An 18,540-nucleotide genomic window follows, 5' to 3' on the forward strand; every position below is an offset into this window, starting at 1 on the left:
GTTGATCTGTCTAATGTTGACAGTGGGGTGTTAAAGTCTCCCATTATTATTGTATGGGAGTCTAAGCCTCTTTGTAAGTGTCTGAGAACTTGCTTTATGAATCTGAGTGCTCCTGTATTGGGTGCATATATATTTAGGATAGTTAGCTCTTCTTGCTGAATTGATCCCTTTACCATTATGTAATGGCCTTCTTTGTCTCTTTTGATCTTTGTGGGTTTAAAGTCTGTTTTATTAGAGACTAGGATTGCAACCTCTGCCTTTTTTTTGTTTTCCATTTGCTTGGTAGATCTTCCTCCATCCCTTTATTTTGAGCCTGTGTGTGTCTCTGCGTGTGAGATGGGTCTCTTGAATACAGCAAACTGATGGGTCTTGACTCTTTATCTGGTTTTCCAGTCTGTGTCTTTTAATTGGACCATTTAGTCCATTTACATTTAAGGTTAATATTGTTATGTGTGAACTTGATCCTGTCATTATGATATTAGCTGGTTATTTTGCTCGCTAACCGATGCAATTTCTTCCTAGCATTGATGAACTTTACATTTTGACATGTTTTTGCAATGGCTGGTACCTGTTGTTCCTTTCCATGTTTAGTGCTTCCTTCAGGATCTCTTGTAGGGCAGGCCTGGTGGTGACAAAATCTCTAAGCATTTGCTTGTCTGTAAAGGATTTTATTTCTCCTTCTTTTTTTTTTTTTTTTTTTAGTAACAAGCTTAATTCACTTTATTTTTATTGTATAAAAACCCTATGTTGTAGCCACAGCTGGAGCCTGGGTCCGCTGCACAGAGACTCTGGTGTGGGTCTTGACAAGGTGGTCAGTGAATTCCTGATAGGGAGACTTGGTAAACACAGTCTCCTTCCAGAGGTCAGGGGTCAGGTAGCTGTAGGTCTTAGAGATGGCATCAAAGGTGGCCTTGGTTAAGTTGCCCAGGGTGGCAGTGCAGCCCCGGGCTGAGGTGTAGCAGTCATCAATACCAGCCATCATGAGCAGCTTCTTGGGCACAGGCACTGAAACAATGCCAGTGCCCCTGGGTGCAGGGATGAGGCACACCAGCACAGAGCCGCAGCTGTCTGTCACCTTGCAAGGGACGGTGTGGGGCTTGCTGATCTTGTTCCCCCAGTAGCCTCTGCACACCGGGACAATGGAGAGTTTGGCCAGGATGATGGCCCCACGGATGGCAGTGGCCACCTCCTTGGAGCACTTAACACCCAGGCCGACGTGGCCATTGTAGTCCCCAATAGCAACAAATGCCTTGAACCTGGTGCACTGGCCAGCACGGGTCTGCTTCTGCACCGGCATAATCTTCAAAACCTCGTCTTTGAGAGAAGCCCCCAAGAAAAAGTCAATGATCTCAGATTCCTTAATGGGCAAAGAGAAGAGGTAGATCTCCTCCAGGGACTTGATCTTCATGTCCTTGACCAAGCGGCCCAGCTTAGTGACGGGCATCCACTCCTTATCCTCGGCCTTGCCTCCGCGAGCTCCATGGCCTCGGCCCGGCCCTGTCCACGGCCGTGACCCCGGCCCCGGATGCCACTGCCAAAACCTCCGCGGAAGCCACCGCGGTTCCCCATCCCAGGGCCTCCGGGCCCCCCCGCTGCACCGGCGTCATCCGCCATTTGGTGTTCTCTCGGAAAAGAAGCTCTCCTTCATTTATGAAACTTAGTTTGGCTGGATATGAAATTCTGGGTTAAAAATTCTTTTCTTTAACAATGTTGAATATTGGCCCCCACTGTCTTCTGGCTTGGAGAGTTTCTGCCGAGAGATCTGCTGTTAGTCTGATGGGCTTCCCTTTGTGTGTAACCTGACCTTTCTCTCTGGCTGCCCTTAACATTTTTTCCTTCATTTCAACTCTAGTGAATCTGACAATTATGTGTCTTGGAGTTGCTCTTCTCAAGGAGTATTTTTGTGGCGTTCTCTGTATTTCCTGAATTTGAATGTTGGCCTGCCTTACTAGGTTGGGGCAGTTCTCCTGGATGATATCCTGCAGAGTGTTTCCCAGCTTGGTTCCATTTTCCCCATCACTTTCAGGCACACCAATCAGACATAGATTTGGTCTTTTCACATAATCCCATATTTCTTGGAGACTTTGTTAATTCCTTTTTTCTTTTTTCTCCACACTTCTCTTCTTGCTTCATTTCATTCATTTGATCTTCAATCGCTGATACTCTTTCTTCCAGTTGATCGAGTCGGTTACTGAAGCTGGTGCATTTGTCACATAGTTCTTGTGTTATGGTTTTCATCTCTATCAGTTCTTTTAAGGTCTTCTCTGCATTGATTATTCTAGTTATCCATTCATCCATTCTTTTTTCAAGGTTTTTAGTTTCTTCACGCTGGTTATATCACTCCTCCTTTAGCTCTGAGAAGTTTGATCGACTGAAGCTTTCTTCTCTCAACTCGTCAAAGTCATTCTCCGTCCAGCTTTGTTCTGTTGCTGGCAATGAGCTGCGTTCCTTTGGAGGGGGAGATGCGCTCTGATTTTTTGAATTTCCAGCTTTTCTGCACTGCTTTTCCCCCACCTTTGTGGTTTTATCTACCTTTGGTCTTTGATGATGGTGATGTACTGATGGGGTTTTGGTGTGGGTGTCCTTTCTGTTTGTTAGTTTTCCTTCTAACAGTCAGGACCCTCAGCTGTAGGTCTGTTGGAGTTTGCTTGAGGTCCCCTCCAGACCCTATTTGCCTGGGTATCAGCAGCGGAGGCTGCAGAAGATAGAATATTGCTCAACAGCGAGTGTTGCTGCTCTGATTCTTGCTCTGGAAGCTTCATCTCAGTGGTGTACCCTGCCGTGTGAGGTGTGAGGTGTCAGTCTGCACCTGGTAGGGGATGTCTCCCAGTTAGGCTACTCAGGGTTCAGGGACCCACCTGAGCAGGCAGTCTGTCTGTTCTCAGATCTCAACCTCTGTGCCAGGAGATCCACTGCTCTCTTCAAAGCTATCAGACAGGGGCATTTACCTCTGCTGAGGTTTCTGCTGCTTTTTGTTTAGCAATGCTCTGTCCCCAGAGGAGGAGTCTACAAAGGCAGGCCGGCCTCCTTGAGCTGTGGTGGGTTCCACCCAATTCGAGATTCCTGGTGGCTTTGTTTACCCACTTCAGCCTCAGCAATGGCGGGCGCCCCTCCCCCAGCCTCGCTGCCACTTTGCAGTTAGATCTCAGGCTGCTGTGCTGGCAATGAGGGAGGCTCCGTGGGCGTGGGACCCTCCGGGCCAGGCATGGGATATAATCTCCTGGTGTGCCGTTTGCTAAGACCCTTGGTAAAGTGCAGTATTAGGGTGGGGGTTACCCAATTTTCCAGGTGTTGTGTGTCTCAGTTTAAAAATATGGAAGGCTTCACGAATTTGTGTGTCATCCTTGTGCAGGGGCCATGCTAATCTTCTCTGTATCATTTCAATTTTAGTGTATGTGCTGCTGAAGCGTGCACTATAGTGCCTTTGTCTAATTAGTTTAGAGATGACAGACATCAGGAAGATGAAAATTTTCTAGAAAAATTTTAAAGTATTTTTTTCATGTTTGACATGTGGAATTAAACATTCAGTATGACAATTCAGTAAGTATAGCCAATTATGCATTCCTTCCATTTGGCTTTGAGTTTTTGTGATGTATTTTTTCCAGCTATGTAAGATATTATACCAACTACTGTTGAAATTAACTGTATCTGGAACCAGAGCATCCATTGCTCCATTACTAAATATTTTGTTAAGCGTTTCAATAATGAAGCATACACAATCTCACTATTCTCATTAAATAATAAACAATATGAAACATTTTGTTGTTTGGTTTAATGATGTAATTATTAAATAAGACAAAAACACACACATTAGCCTAGGCCTAAACAGGGTCAGGATCATCAATATCACCTCCACGTCTCATCCCACTGGAAGGTCTCCAGGGACAATAATATACATGGAGCTGTCATCTCCTATGATAACAATGTCTCCTTCTGGGGCATCTCCCTGCAAGAAGCTGCCTGCGACTGTCATGCATCACATAATGGCATTTCAGTTGATGGACCCCCATATACAATGATGGTCCTATACGATTATAATGGGGCTGAAAAATTCTTATTGCCTATGCTGTCATAGCGATTGTGACATTGAAGCATGATGCATTACTCATGTGTTTGTGATGATGCTAGTGTAAACAAACCTACTGTGCTGCCAGTTTTTATACTTTTCAAACAATTTTTATAATTTTAAATAAAGTATAGCATACACATTTATGTACAGTACTTAATGCTTGATAATGATAATAATAAACTATGTTACTGGATCATGTATGCACTACATTACACTTTTTATTATTTTATTATTTATTATATATTATTTATTTATTTCTTTTGAGGTGGAGTCCTGCGCTGTAGCCCAGGCTGGAGTGCAGTGGCACCATCTTGGCTTGCTGCAGCCTCTGCCTCCTGGGTTCAAGCGATTCTCTTGCCTCAGCCTCCCGAGTAGCTGGGATTACAGGCACACACCATCAAGGCTGGCTAATTGTTTTATATTTTTAGTAGAGATGGGGTTTCACCGTATGGGCTAGGCTGGTATCGAACTCCTGGCCTCAGGTGATCTGCCCACCTCGGCTTTCCAAAGTGCTGGGATGATTACAGGCGTGAGCCCCTGTGCCTAGCCATCGTTATTTTAAAGTGCATGGCTTTTACTTATTAAAGAAAGTTAAATTGTAAAACGGTCACAGGCAGGTCCTTGGGGGGAGGTGCCCCAGAAGGACACATTGTTATCATAGGAGATGACAGCTCCATGTGTATTATTGTACCTGGAGATCTTCCCAGTGGGAGAGGCATGGAGGTGATATTGATCCTGACCCTGTCTAGGCCTAGGCTGATGTGTGTGTTTTTTCTTATTTTTTAACAAAAAAGTTTAGAAAGTAAAAAAAAGTTAAAGTTATAAAAAGCTTATAGAATAAGGATAGAAAGAAAATATTTTTACAGCTGTACAATGTGTTTGTGTTTCAATTATGTGTTATTACAAAAGAGCAAAAAAAGTAAAAAGTTTATAAGGTAAAAATGTTACAGTAAGCTAAGGTTAACTTATGATTGAAGAAACACATTTTAAAAATAACTTCAGCAAGGCCTTAATTATAAGTGTTTCTGAAGTCTACAGTAAGTACAGTAATGTCCTAGGTCCTCACATACACTTACAAGTCACTTGCTGACTCACCTAGAGCAACTTCCAGTCCTGCAAGTTCTTTTTTTAAGACGAAGTCTTGCTCTATCACCCAGGTTGGAGTGCAGTGACATGATCTCGGCTCACTGCAACCTCTGCCCCCCGGGTTCAAGTGATTCTCCTGCCTCAGCCTCCCGAGTAGCTGGGATTACAGGCGTGCACCACCATGCCTGACTAATTTTTGTATTTTTAGTACAGACGGGGTTTCACCACGTTGGTCAGGCTGGTCTCGAATCCTGACTTCGTGATCCACACATCTTAGCCTCCCAATGTGCTGGGATTACAGGTGTGAGCCACCGTGCCCAGCCCTGCAAGTTCCCTTTATGGTAAGTGCCCTATGCGGTGTTCCATTAAAAAATATTTTATACTGTATTTTTGCTGTACTTTTTCTATGTTTGTTAGGTATGTTTAGTAGATATGTTTAGAGACATAAATACAATTGCCTACAGTATTCAGTACACTAGCATGCTGTACAGGTTTATAGTCTAGGAGCAATAGAATACTATACCATGTAGCCTAGGTGTGTAGTAGGCTCTATCATCGAGGTTTGTGTAAGTACACTCTAGGATGTTTATACAATATTTGAATTGCCTAATGACACATTTCTCAGAGCATTGTTCCATGATACATTACTGTATTTTTAAATAATCACTAATTTAAATTAAGTTACTAATAGAAAACAATTTTGCCACTGTTAAATACAAGAAAGTTTATTTGAAATATATTGCTTGTGATATCTTTTTAATATTTCCTTTTGCTGTATATGTTTTTTCTTCCTATAATAGAATAGTACAGTCAATATCTGAAAATAGGTGTTTATTTTGGGTTGTATTAAAAGGCTTATTTAGTGACTCAGATAAATGATTTGGTCAAGAGTAAGAGTTTGGAACACCAAGATATAAGACAGGTCTAGAAGTGATGTGGGACCACAGATGACAAAATGATTAATTTCCTGCAGGGGTTAAGGGGGCTGCACAGACGGAGTGACATCTCAACCTTGTTTTCAAAGAGCTAGACCAGAGACAGGGTGGAGAGATCATTTTGAGCTGAGCCACAGAGAACAGGGTGGAGGAGATGAAGTTTTACTTATTCTTTGAGACTCAGTTTCCTCTTTTGTAAAATGATGTCTGTAAAACCTTTTTTTTTTTTTTTTTTTTTTAAAGGAGTCTTGCTCTGTTGCCCAAGCTGGAGTGCAGTGGCACAATCTCGGCTTACTGCAACCTCTGGCTCCCAGGTTCAAGTGAGTCTCCTGCCTCAGGCTTGATGTCTGTAAAATCTATCTTGAAGAAAGGTGGAAATGTTGGGGAGATTAGAAATAGCATGTAAAAATAGTACTGTCACCCCACAGGTGCTCAAGAAATGATAGTGCTTCATAATTTTTTGTGATAGGATGGCTCTTTGTCCTACGAGGCACAAGGCAGGCATGACAAGCGTGAGACACCCTTCAGAGTCAAAAAATATTTTAGGGAGGGCTGAGTTTACTGGATCAGTTTACCATTGTGAAATAAAAGTTCCTGGACTCCAACAGGGTTTGGAGTCCCTCTCTCTGAGTGTTTTTTAAGGCACGGATTATTCTGTCTTGACCACATTTCTAATCTAGTAACCACAACCTCATCTCTACTTCTTCCTGCTTTGAACTTTGTCCTCCAAGGGCCACAATGAGAAGCCTGTCCTACCCACCTTGTCCGGCATTCAATGTGTATCTCATGTCAGCTCTCTACTCTGACCTCATCCGTACTGACCATTTTTTGTATTTCAGAAGATGGCCTCAGCTTAGTACCTGGCACATAACAATAATCCCAAAGACCTTGATGCTGAGAGATGCCTGGGCTAACTTATTTATCTTCAGGCCACTGACTTCACAATTATATAACCACAGGGGAGAAAGTCAAGAGCATTGTTACAGAACATCTGGGTTGTAATGTAATAGGCATGCTTTCAACATGGCATCTGTGGAGCCATAGAAGTTGTGCTGGAAGGAGCCTGGGAGTTCATTGAGCCCAGCCCTGTTGTTTCAGTAATAAAAAAAACTGAGGCAGAAGTGGGTAGAAGAAATATCTGTAAGTAGAAGCCAGGTCTCCTGGTTCCCAGGACAGGGTCCTTTATATCTCATCCCCTCTAGGCTGTAATATGTACCAATGGTAAAATACAGACTCAACTTTCTCGGTCTTACAAGTGGCAGGCTGTTGCTGGCCTCAAGTGGTGAATCCACTGATAGGGAAAAATAAGAATTTTGTAAACTCTCAGAAAGTTTGTCTTTGTAATAACAGTCCCCTAAACTCTGTTGTCCTTGGAAGTACAACAAAGTCCAGGCTGAGACCATGGAACTGGACTCCAGTCAGGATTTATGTCACACAGTCTATGTATTTCCCACTCAGTGCCAATTATTCATTCCTCCCATTCAAACAAAAATAAATAATAAAACCACAGACAGGGAGCAGTGTGAAAAAACCCTTGACTGAGAGTGAGAAAGCTATGACCATCCTGTGAAAACATTTACTTCCTGCAGAGAGACCCAGCAGTACTGTGTGTTCCTTCCGGGGGTGGGGCTGGAGGCTGCCTGAGGTGATGGGAACTTCAGTGTGAAAGAGGTAGCTGTGGCGTATCTTCTTTGTTGAGAAGGTAAAAGTTCATTCACTGGGAAAAACAGCCACAGCTCCTTTTTTTTTTTTTTTTGTTTCTTCAACTTTTATTTTAAGTTCAGGGGGACATGTGCAGGATGTGCAAGTTTGTTACACAGGTAAACGTGTGCCGTTGTGGTTTGCTGCAAAGATCATCCCATCACCTAGGTATTAAGCCCATCATCTAGCATCCATTAGCTGTTCTTCCTGATGCTCTCCCCCGCTTCCCCCTCTGACAGATCCCAGTGTGTGTGTTATTTCTTTCCATGTGTCCATGTGTTCTCATTATTCAGCTCCCACTTATAAGTGAGAACATGCAGTGTTCCTTCTAAGGTGGTATTTCCAACACGTAGAATGCTCAGGGAGGGAAAGTCAGAGTTGGATGCATACTATAGAAGGGTTGCAATCTATTCTAATGCCTCTTCCCAAGCCTAGTTCCTGGGCTACTGAGTTTTTGTTTAAGACCCTTGAAGGCAGTGATATGAGATGGAAAGAAATCCTAAGCCTTCCACTGCCATGTGCTAGCTGAGTGACCCTGGGCATGTGATTGAAGAGGACTGAGCTGGCATCCTCACCTGTGAAAATGGGATAGCAAGGTCTTCCTTACAGGACTTTGGTGAGAACTAAATGAGACAAAGTATGGAAAAATGCATAATGCTAGAAACATAGTCAGCAGTCAATAGTAATGATGAAATATTTCACATTTAGAGGATGATACAATGGACACCAGTGTAACTCTCAACTCAGCATAATTCAACTGTCAGCATAATTAAGACAACGTAAAACCCTGATTGCATTTCTCTTTCCCTGGCAGGTAAGCACAGTCCTGTGTCCCGTATTGGTACCTCCATTCCCATGGATGTCTTTATATTTTTACTAAAAATTATATAAAGAATACTGTTTGGATGTTTTTAAATATGATAACTTGCTCTATATATTGTTCCAAAGCTGCATTTTTTTTTTGCTTCAAAATTAGGTTTGTGAGGTTCATACTTGTTGATCTGTATAGCTCTAATTCATTTCATTTTCATAACTTACTTGCTTATTCTCCTGATGGATATTTACGTTGTTTCAAGTTTTTTCCTACTACAATTAATGCTACAATCACGGTAGTTTTTGTGTGCCTTTTTTTTTTCTCATTTGTAAAAGAAAATCAAACCTCTGTGGTGTACTGCTTGTATTGTATCGTAATATCCCGTACAATGACATTTTTAGAGCCTTTTTCAGTTTATAAAATGCCTTTCCATTCATTTATAGCTTACTACAGGTGGAGACCAGATTCATATTGAGGTTTTCTGTGTCCCAAACCAAGAATCATTACAGTACCTTATGCTGTGACAGCTCTTTATAAACTCTGAAGATTTTCACCAATATAAAATGGCATCATCATTGCTAGAAATTAACTGTTGCAATAGCTTAAAGCCCACTTATTCTGTCTGCTTATCTTTTAAATACGGTTTCAGATTCCACAGCTGAAGTTTCCCAAACCAAAATCTTGCAAAACAAATTCAATTTTCAATTTTCCTTTCTGAGGTAAAAAACATAACCTTGGCATTTGCTGCCTGGTCAATGTGGCTTTTTAGCAAGTTTCTCTATAATCAGGGTTTCCATGGCTTTTTAAAAGTTGAGCTTTTCCAACTACAAAATTAATACAAGATTGTTATTAAAGATTTGGAAACTGAATGCAGCCAGAAGAAACGCTTATTCAGAAACACGCACTCTTATCATTTTGGCACATTTCTTTCCAATTTTTTTCAACATATTGTTTATATAGTTGGGATCGTGCTGTTGATCCAGTTTTGTGCCTTGCATTTTCCACTTAACATTATAAGTAAGCTTTCCCTCTGTGGACTTTTAGTGGCCAAAATTTACCCAGAAAGGAAGTCTGTGTCTCCAAGGAATCCCATTCTCAGAAAGGAAAAAAATTCTGTTCCTCTGAAGTTATGGGAAAAATGCTTCTTCTATGGTTTGGTCTTTCCCTGGGTAATTCTTTATTAAATGTGTCAGTAAACTTCTGTTTTCTGTCCTAGTTTGGCTTCCATAAAGATAGTAGCAAGAGTTAAAAAAAAGTGTGTACAATGTGTGTTTACATATATACAACAATATATTTGTACATATGTGTGTGTGTATACAAATGGCATATATAGTTAGATGTTTGTGTTTAAACACATAGATGCTCATATACAGAGACTCACGCCCCTTTAGAGGGAGTTGCAATAAGACAGATGAAAAGTTCCACATTACTATTATTTTACTCTGTCAAACCATTAACTTGACTTTAGGCTGACTCTATGCTATTATCTTAATCTTGTGTTTCTCCCAGGAAAGGGGTGAAATAATTATTAGTGACAGTTTGTAGTTCAAGTTAATTTGTTGGAGGAACTAATTATCTATTCCAGGTGTTCTCCATCAGTGTAACAAGACAACCTGTAACAATCAACTGTTTCGTTTATGATGAAGCTAATTAAAACTAATTAAACCGATTTGAGTTTACAATACAATGAATTACAAGTAATTAAGGTACATTAGGTTTGTAGTATGCATAGAAGAACAACCTTTGAAACTAGAATCTAGTTTCCTCACATCTGCTGAACATGTTTGTAATATAAGCAGATATCAAGCCAAGAAACCTGCAAGGAAATAAAAAAGAAATGATTAATCATCAACTTTTAAAAAACATGGACTGTTGCTTAATATTTTAATTCATAAAGAATGTAAGGGGATGGATTTCCCTAGGCAAGGTACAACCTACAGGAGAACCAATTAGCTGTAAAGTTACAGCGATTATTTTTTTGTAAATGTTGAAATATATATATATATATATATATTTTTTTTTTTTTTTTTTTTTTTTTTTTGAGACGGAGTCTCGCTCTGTCACCCAGGCTGGAGTGCAGTGGCTGGATCTCAGCTCACTGCAAGCTCTGCCTCCCGGGTTCACGCCATTCTCCTGCCTCAGCCTCCCGAGTAGCTGGGACTACAGGCGCCTGCCACCTCGCCCGGCTAAGTTTTTGTATTTTTAGTAGAGACGGGGTTTCACTGTGTTACCCAGGATGGTCTCGATCTCCTGACCTCGTGATCCGCCCGTCTCGGCCTCCCAAAGTGCTGGGATTACAGGCTTGAGCCACCGCGCCCGGCCAATGTTGAAATATATTTTTGAGAGCCATAGTGTATAACGTGGAAAGATAATCTCAAATTTACCTGAATTTACCATGGCCTCTTTTTCTTTCTCTAGAATATGTGACAACTTCACCTCATTGCCACAGTGGGGATGAAAAACGTCTCTTCGTTCCAGTCTGGGCTTCTGTGCAGCCCTCTGACAGACTGGCCCAGCACAGAATCATTCTCCTTGCCAAGGCTCCTGGGTGACCAGCCCAGCCCATCCCTGGATTGTTTTACAGGGAGGAGTCGGGAGGCATAACCATTGTTACTTTCTGACCCAGAGTGACTAGGCTTGTTTGATTAGAGAGAAGTAACATTGGTAGTTATTTTATTTGTTAGAATAGGTGGCTCTTGAGAGAGGCAATGAGAGCCTGGATTAAATAAGTGTCTGTGAAAATGGAGAAGAGGTGAGGAGATGGGTGAGATAAACGTTTGAAAAATAGAAAGGATTTGGCGGCATTGAGATGTTAGCTGTATTAGACACGTCCTGTACAGCACTTCAAATCCTATTGGCCTCATCTATCACTCCAACCGGAGCCATGGCACTGGCTACTCTTGGGTTTCCAGCAACTTTGTGCAGTTTCACCCAGACAACCCTCTCAGGCTGGAGCCAAGAGCTGCTGACTTCCTGCCCAGGGTTTCTGTGCCCTTGAGGACCTTCTTGGCTCTCAGTAGCAGGGGAGTATTGGGGAGTTAAGGCCATTTGGAGGCAACTTTTGACCCACGGTGCTGGAAGCCGATTGGCACATGCTGCTTCCTCTTCCTAGTGCAGAGTCCTGAGACACATTTTAGAAAGTGATTGGGCAGCCAGTAGTCTGTGGTGGTGGCCAACTTGATGCAACATCCTTGTAGTGGTTTTCACTCCTTTCCTGTTTCACTCTCCCATGTCTCACTTCTGGCCACTGGAATTCCATTACCAAAGTACCTGAATGTAAGCCATCGTCTATGGCTCTGCTTTTGGGATAATGCAGGCTAAGATATGTTAGGCTTGGGTGTATGGGAGGATAGTGGGCCTGTGAAGAAGGAATGGAAAGCCATGGATGAGAGGCCTGCTCATGAGTTCAGTTTGGGTTACACTGAGACTGGGGCAGCCAGTGGGACTTCTGGTCACAGCCCAGTTACCACATCAATGACATTGCTAGCCAGAGCTCTCTTGAGATGAGAAAACTCAGGTTTTTTAGCTCCTAGCTTTAGCTCCTGACCCATGCAAGCCGTGGGTCTTCAGTCACTTTTATTTCTCCAGGGGTAGCAATCTGTATTAGTTATCTGTTGTTGCATAGCACATTACCCCAAAACATAGAAGCTTAAAACAACAAACACTTCTGTTCTCCCAAAGTTTCTGGGGATTAGAAATTCAGGAGGTTTAGCTAGGTGGTTCTGGCTCAGGATCACTCATGAAGTTGCTGTCAGGCTGTTGGCTGGGGCTGCTCTATGTGGAAAATTGACTTGGGCTGGGAGGCCTTCTTCCAGCTCTCTCAGGTTGCTATTCCCAGGAAGCTTCGGTGCCTCACCACACAGGCCTTTCTACAGCACTTTTCACAATATAACTTTCCACAGGGCTAGTGAGCTGGGAGACAGATCTATTGAGAAAGAGAGCACCCAAGACAGTAAGCCATCATCTTCTACAACCTAATCTTAAAAGTGACATATGGCTGGGTATGGTGGCTCATGCCTCTAATCCCAGAGTTGGGAGACCAAGGCGGGTGGATTGCTTGAGCTCAGGAGTTCGAGACCAGCCTGGGCAACATGGTAAAACCCTGTCTCTACAAAAAATTTGCCAGGCGTGGTAGCAGGTGCCTGTAGTCCCACCTACTCGGGAGGCTGAGACAGGAGGATCACTAGAACCCGGGAGGCCAAGGTTGCAGTAAGCTGAGATCGTGCCACTGCACTCCAGCCTGGATGACAGAGCAAGACCCTGTCTCAAACAGACAAACGACAAAAAAGTGATACACTGTTACTTATACCACTTATTACTGACCGCACAGAACAATCTTTGTACATCTTGGGAGGGGGACTACTCAAGGATGTGGATAGTGGGAAGCAGGGATCATTGGAGTCCATCTCGGAGCATGGGAACCACACAGTCTTCATTTTTTAAAAAATAGGTATTTATTTTAGTATACAGATAAAATATGCACGTTGTAAAAAAAAATCAACACTATGGAAGAATTTATATGATGAGTAAAACTATTCAGAATGTCATACTCCCAAGTCCAATCCTCATAAATAATCACTATTACTTGTGTATCTGTTTTATATTCTCACAGTGTTTAACAACTGTGTTTAATAACTGTAAATAGTATACTTTAACTTGTCAGATATTTTGTTCACTCATATACCTCACACTTATATTACCCTTCTGCCTCCCAAATATGTTCGTTTTGTAATTGTTTTTAATTTCTCTACTTGTTGCCTTGATAGTTGATTTGCTTAAACATCTATTTTTGATCCATCATATATAAACAGTACCTTTGACTCCCTATATAAGATGAAAAACAGCAATATTCATTCTCACTTTTGACTTCTGTCAGCTACATTATTCTTTCAATCTTTTTTTTTTTATTGAAATGGGGTCCTACTTTGTAACTCAGGCTGGAGTACAGTGGCCCAATCATAGGGCACTGTAACCTCTAACTCTTGGGCTCAAACGATCCTCCCACTTCAGCCTCCTGAGTAGCTGAGACTACAGGCACGTGCCACCACACCCAGCTCTCTTCTTATCTTATTGAGGTTAATACTATTTACATTTCTATAGGTGTACTTGATTTTTATTTTTTGGCTGCAGATTGACTCTAAAATTTCAAAGCCATGAAACACTTAACACATTTGTATTTGCAGTAAATGCCTACTATAAAACCAAGCAGTTGAACCAATAATAAAGGCACACAAAAAGAAAGTGTTAAGGGAAATGACTATCTTTTTTCTTTCTTTTTTTTTTTAAAGCCAATAGATTGCTCAAAATGCGTCACATTTTTGTTTGCATCATGTTTGCACAATGGTTTTCTTTTATACTATTTTATTTTTCCTGGCATTTCTAATTGTCTTTCTTTTTCTGCTTTATATAAAGGATGTAATGTCTTCATTTTATCTCTAGGAACTCTGTAGTTCTTAATTATACATTTGTGTAATGGAATTCTCCTTCAGCCTACCTAATTACATCCTTTACAGGATTCTGACTTCCTGTACTAATCTGGAGTAATTTATTTTCCACCCTGATACACAGTGTTTCTTCAGTAGTTCTTTTGGGTTAGCTCATTCTACTTGTTTATTTTCACATTTATTTAGTATTGTTTTAATAATTAATTTTTAATTTTTGTGGGTCCATAATATGTGTGTAATTAATGGGGTACATGAGTTGTTTTGATACAGGCATGCAACGCATAATAATCACATCATGAAAACAAGGGTATCCATCCCCACGAGTATTTATTCTTTGTGTTACAAACAATTCAATTATTCTCTTTTTGTTATTTTAGAATGTGCAATTAAATTATTATTGACTATAGTCACCCTGTTATGCTATCAAATACTAGGTTTTATTTGCTTATTCTGTTTTTGTACCCATTAAGCAGCCTCACTTCCCCAACAACCCCTCACAACCCTTCCCAGCCTCTGGTAACCACCCTTCTCCGCTCTATCACCACAGATTCAATTGTTTTGATTTTTAGACCCCACAAGTAGGTGAGAACCTGCAATGCTTGTCTTTCTGTGCTTGGCTTATTTTGCTTAACACAATAATCTCCATTTTCATCCATGTTGTTGCAAATGACTGGATCTCATTATTTTTTATGGTTGAATAGTACTCCATTGTGTATATGTACCACATTTTCTCTATCTGTTCATCTGTTGATGAACACTTAAGTTGCTTCCAAATCTTGGTTATTGTGAACAGAGCTGCAACAAACATGGGAGTGTAGATACTGCTTTGATATACTGATTCTCTTACTTTTGGGTATATTACTAGTAGTGGGATTGCTGGATCATATGGAAACTCTATTTTTAGTTTTTTGAGGAATCCTTCACAATTCTCTGTAGTAGTTGTAGTAATTTACATTCCCAGCAACAGTGTATGAGGGTTCCCTTTTCCCCACATCCAGCATTTGTTATTGTCTGTTTTGGATATAAGCCATTTTAACTTGGGTGAGATGATGTCTCATTGCAGTTTGAATTTCCATTTCTCTGATGATCAATGATATTGCATAACTTTTCATAAGTCTATTTGCCATTTATATGTCTTCTTTTAAGAAATATCTATTCAAATCCTTTGCCCATTTTAAAAATTGATTTTTTTTCCATAGAGTTATTTGAGCTCCTTATATATTCCAGTCATTATTCCCCTTGTCAGATAGATAGTTTGTAAATATTCTTTCCCATTCTGCAGGTTCCCTCTTCACTTTGTTGATAGTTTCCTTTGCTGTGCAGAAGCTTCTTGATGTAATCTCATTTGTCCAGTTTTGCTTTGGTTGCCCATGCTTGTGGGATATTACTCCAGAATCTTTGCTTAAACCAACGTCCTGGAGAGTTTCCTCAATGTTTTCTTGTAGTAGTTTCATAGTTTGAGGCCTTAGATTTAAGTCTTTAATCCATTTTGATTTGATTTTTATATATAGTGGGAGACAGGGATCAAGTTTCATTCTTTTGCATATGGATATCCAGTTTTCCCAGCACCATATATTTAAGAGTCTATCTTTTTCCCCGTGTGTATTCTTGACACCTTTGTAAAAAAATGAGTTCACTGTAGGTGTGTGGATTTATTTCTGGGTTCTCTATTATGTTACATTGGACTATGTGTCTACTTTTATGCCAGTACCTTGCTGTTTTGGTTACTATAGCTCTGCAGTATAATTCAAAGTCAGGTAATGTGATTCCTCGTTTTGTTCTTTTTGTTTAGGATAGCTTTGTCTATTCTGGGTTATTTTGTGGCTGCATATATATTTTAAGATTTTTTTCTATTACTGTGGAGAATGTCATTGGTATTTTGATAAGTATTGCATTGAATTTGTAGATTATTTCAAGTAGTATGGACATTTTAACAATACAGATTCTTCCAACCCAGGAATGTCGAATATCTTTCCATTTTTTGTGTCCTCTTCAAGTTCCTTCATCAGTGTTTAATAATTTTCATCATAAAGATCTTTCACTTCTTTGGTTATATTAATTCCTAGGTATTTAATTTTATTTGTGGCTATTGTAAATAGGATTACTTACTTTTTTTTTTTTTTTTTTGAGATGGAGTCTTGCTCTGTCACCCAGGCTGGAGTGCAGTGGGGTGATCTCGGCTCACTGCAAGCTCCAACTCCTGGGTTCACACCATTCTCCTGCCTCAGCTTTCAGAGTAGCTGGGACTACAGGCGCCCGCCACCACACCCGGCTAATGTTTTGTATTTTTAGTAGAGATGGGGCTTCACCGTGTTAGCCAGGATGGGGTTATTTTCTTGATTCTTTTTCAGACTGTTCACTGCTGGCATATAGAAACACTACTGATTTTTGTATGTTGATTTTGTATCCTGCAACTTTACTGAATTTATTAGTTCTAATAGTTTTTCGGTGGAGTCTTTAGGTTTTTCCAAATCGAGATCGTATCATCTGCAAACAAGGATAATTTGCCTTCTTTTTTTTTCCAATTCCGTTGCCCTTTATTTCTTTCTCTTGTCTGATTGCTGTAACTAGGACTTACAGTACTATGCTGAACAACAGTGGTGAAAGTGGTCATCCTTGCCATGTTCAGGTCTTAGAGGAAAGGCTTTCAGTTTTTCTCTATTCAGTATGATACTAGCTGTGGGTTTGTTGTATATGGCTTTTATCATGTGGAGGTGTGTTCCTTTGAAACCCAGCTCTTTTAGGGTTTTTATCATGAAGGGATGTTGAATATTATCAAATGTTTTTTCAGCATCAATTGAAAATAATCATATGGTTTTTGTCTTTCATTCTGTTGATATGCTGTATCACATTGATTGATTTGCATATGTTGACCTATCCTTGCATCCCAGGGATAAATCCCACTTGGTCATGATGAATGATCTTTTTAATGTATTGTTGAATTTGGTTTGCTAATATTTTGTTGAGAATTTTTGCATCAGTATTTATCAGTGATATTGTCCTATTGTTTTCTGTTTTTGATGTGTCTTTTATTTATTTTATTTTTATTATATTTTTATTTTATTGGCTTTTATTTTAGTGGGAGACATTTTATTATGGCCTTGATCTTGTTACTTGTTATTAGTCTGTTCAGGTTTTGGATTTCTTCATGGTTCAATCTTGATAATTAATAACGGGGTAATTAATAATGGGGTTCCATGTGTCTAGGAATTTGTCCATTTCATCTAAGTTTTCCAATTTATGGAAATATACTTGCTAATAGTAGCCACTTATGATGCTTTGAATTTTTGTGGTATCAGTTGTAATGTCTCCTTTTTCATTTCTGATTTTATTTATTTGGATCTTCTCTCTTTTCCTTAGTCTGGCTAGAATTTTATGTATTTTGTTTAACTTTTCATAAAACTATTATTTTATTTCCTTGATCTTTTGTATTTTTTATTTCAATTTCATTTATTTCTGCTCTGATCTTTATTATTATTTTTTATGTCCTGTTTTCTTTTATTAAACTTTTATTTTAGGTTCGTGGGTACATGTGTAGGTTTGTTATATAAATAAGCCTATATCTTGGGGGTTTGTTGTACAGATTACTTCATCACCCAGCTACTAGATCTATTGCCAAATATAAATATTTTTCTGATCCTCTCCCTTCTCCCACCCTACATCCTCAAGTAGGCCCCAGTGTCTGTTGTTTCCTTCTTTGTGTCCATATGTTCTCATTTAGCTCCTACTTATAAGTAGAACATGTGGTATTTGGTTTTCTGTTTCCGCATTAATTTGCTGAGTATAATGACCTCCAGCTCCATTCATCTTCCTGCAAAGGATATAATCTCATTTTTTTTTTTTTTTTTGAGATGGAGTCTTGCTCTGTCGCCAAGGCTGGAGTGTAGTGGCACAATCTTGGCTCACTGCAACCTCTGCCGCCTGGGTTCAAGCGATTCTCCTGCCTCAGCCTCCTGAGTAGCTGGGATTATAGGCACGTGCCACCACACCTGGCTAATTTTTGCATTTTTAGTAGAGATGGGGTTTCACCATGTTGGTCAGGCTGATCTCAAACTCCTGACCTCGTGATCTGCCTGCCTCGGCCTCCCAAAGTGCTGGGATTATAGGCGTGAGCCACCATGCCCGGCCAATCTCATTGTTTTTTTTATGGCTGTATACTATTTCATGTTGTTTATGTACCATGTTTTCTTTATCCAGTCTGCCATTGATGGGATTTAGGTTGATTCCATGCATTAAGCTATTGTGAATAGTGCTGCGATGAACACATGCGTGGCATGTGTCTGTATGATAGAATCATTTATGTTCCTTTGGGTGTATATCCAGTAATGAGATTTCTGAGTTGAATGGTAGTTCTGTTTTTAACTCTTTGAGGAATCTTCACACTGCTTTCTACAATGGTTGAACTAATGTACACTCCCACCAACAACGTGTAAGCATTACCTTTTCTCTGTAACCTTGCCAACATTTATTATTTTTTGACTTTTTATAATA

At 40.2% G+C, this 18,540-nt stretch overlaps 1 long non-coding RNA gene, 1 other non-coding gene and 1 pseudogene across 2 annotated transcripts in view; 1 reads left to right on the forward strand and 2 right to left on the reverse strand.

The window, feature by feature from the left end:
- LOC139356242 (uncharacterized) overlaps positions 1-18,540 on the forward strand; it is a 132,756-nt gene that overhangs the window by 101,306 nt on the left and 12,910 nt on the right. The window lies entirely within an intron of this gene.
- Positions 707-1,614, reverse strand: LOC139356061 (small ribosomal subunit protein uS5 pseudogene; annotated as a pseudogene).
- On the reverse strand, positions 3,308-3,414 carry LOC112423907 (U6 spliceosomal RNA). Its single transcript, XR_003014513.1, has one exon. It is a non-coding gene; the product is annotated as a U6 spliceosomal RNA (small nuclear RNA).

Source organism: Macaca nemestrina, chromosome 9 (assembly GCF_043159975.1).
Source record: "Macaca nemestrina isolate mMacNem1 chromosome 9, mMacNem.hap1, whole genome shotgun sequence".
In the NCBI taxonomy this organism is placed as follows: domain Eukaryota; kingdom Metazoa; phylum Chordata; class Mammalia; order Primates; family Cercopithecidae; genus Macaca; species Macaca nemestrina.